The sequence below is a fragment of the Vombatus ursinus genome, unplaced genomic scaffold, assembly GCF_900497805.2.
Source record: "Vombatus ursinus unplaced genomic scaffold, bare-nosed wombat genome assembly UNPS02007612.1, whole genome shotgun sequence".
Taxonomy (NCBI): domain Eukaryota; kingdom Metazoa; phylum Chordata; class Mammalia; order Diprotodontia; family Vombatidae; genus Vombatus; species Vombatus ursinus.
The window spans coordinates 2,088,623-2,090,763 of record NW_020947390.1 but is presented as its reverse complement, the minus strand read 5'-3'; the positions used below and the strand labels follow the sequence as shown (position 1 = coordinate 2,090,763).

Sequence of the window (2,141 nt, the reverse complement as noted above, 5' to 3'; positions counted from 1 at the left end):
AAAACTTATGGGAATGTAGCCAAAGCAGTTCTTATGGGAAATTTTATTATATCTCTAAATGCTTACATGAAAAAAAATAGAGATCAGTGAATTTGGCATGCAACTAAAAAAGCTAGAAAAAGAACAAATTAAAAATCTCCAATTAAATACCAAATTAATAATTCTGAAAAATCAAAGGAGAGATTAACAAAATAGAAATTAAGAAAACTACTGAATTAATAAATAAAACTAAGCTGGTTTTATGAAAAAAAAACTCAATAAGATAGATAAACTTTTGGTTAATTTGATTAAAAAAACAAAATTATCAGTATCAAAAATGAAAAAGGTGTGCTTACTTTGGTAGCACATATAATAAAATTGTGATGGTACAGAGAAGATTAGCATGGCCCATGCACAAGGATGACATGCAAATTTGTGAAGCATTCCATTTAAAAAAAAAAATGAAAAAGGTGATTTGCCACCAATGAAGAGGAAATTAAAACAATAATTAGGGGCAATTTTGCTCAGCTGTATGCCAATAAATCTGACAATCTAAGTGAAATAGATGAATATTTACAAAAATATAAATTGCCCAGATCAAAAGAAGAGGAAATAAAATTCTTAAATAACCTCATTTTAGAAAAATAAATTGAATAAGCCATCAATGAACTCCCTAAGAAAAAATCTCCAGGGCTAGATGGATTACAAGCAAATTCTATCAAACATTTAAAGAACAATTAATTGTAATACTATATAAACTATTTGGAAACACAGGTAAAGGAGGAGTCTTACCAAATTCTTTTTATGATACAAATATGGTGCTGATACCTAAACTGAGAAAAGCCAAAACAGAGAAAGTAAATTATAGACCAATTTCCCTAGCAAATATAGATGCAAAAATTTTAAATAAAATATTAGCAAAGAGATTACAGCAACTTATCACAAAGATAATACACTATGACCAGGTGGGATTTATACTAGGAATGCAGGGCTGGTTCAATATTATGCAAACTATTGGCATAATTGACCATATCAATAAAAATTAACAGAAATCATATGATTATCTCAATAGATGCAGAAAAAGCCTTTTGCCAAAATATAACACCCATTTCTATTAAAAACACTAGAGAGCATAGGCATCAATGGAGTTTTCCTTAAAATGATAAGCAGCACCTATTTAAAACCATCAGCAAGCATTATGTCTAATGGGGATAGGCGAGAAGCATTTCCAGTTGAGATCAGGGTTAGAACAAGGATGTCTTTTATCACCACTATTATTCAATATTGTGCTAGAGAGGTTAGCTTTAGCTATAATAGAAAAAAAAGAAATTGAAGGAATTAGAATAGGCAATGAAGAAACAAAACTATTACTCTTTGCAGAGGATATGATGATATACTTGGAGAATTCTAGAGAATCGATTAAAACACTACTTGAAACAAATCACTTTAGCAAAGTTGCAGTATCTAAAATAAACCCACATAAATCATCAGAATTTATATATATTACTAACAAAATCCAGCAGCAAGAGATAGAAAAATTCTATAATTGTAGACAGCATAAAATATTTGGGAGTCTACCTGCCAAGACAAATCTAGGAACTATACAAACACAATTACAAAGCACTTTTTACACAAATAAAGTCAGATCCAAATAAATGGAAAGATATCAATTGCTCATGGGTAGGCCAAGCTAATATAATAAAAATTACAATTCTATCTAAATTAATTTACTTATTCAGTGCCATACCAATCAAACTACAAAAAATTATTTTATAGGGCTAGAAAAATAACGAAATTTCATCTGGAAGAACAAAAAGTCCATAATATCTGGGAAATTAAAGAAAAGAAATGCAAAGGAAGGTAGCCTACCTGTACTAAATCTAAAACTGTATCATAAAGCAGCAATCATCACAACTATTTAGTATTAGCTAATAAATAAGTGGTGGATCAGTGGAATAGGGTTGGTACACAAGATACAGTAGTCAATGACTATCATAATCTATTGTTTGATAAACCCAAAGACTCCAGCTTCTGGGATAATAATTCACTATTTGACAAAAACTGCTGGGAAAATTGGAAAACAGTGTAGCAAAAACTCTGCGTGGACCAACATCTTATACTGCATACCAACTTAAGGTCAAAATGGGTACATAATTTAAACA

The 2,141-nt window shown here is 30.0% G+C and overlaps 1 non-coding gene across 1 annotated transcript; it reads left to right on the top strand.

The window, feature by feature from the left end:
* The first annotated feature begins 327 nt into the window (after nt 1-327).
* On the top strand, nt 328-434 carry LOC114033945. Its single transcript, XR_003568050.1, has one exon. It is a non-coding gene; the product is annotated as a U6 spliceosomal RNA (small nuclear RNA).
* The last annotated feature ends 1,707 nt before the right edge of the window (nt 435-2,141 follow it).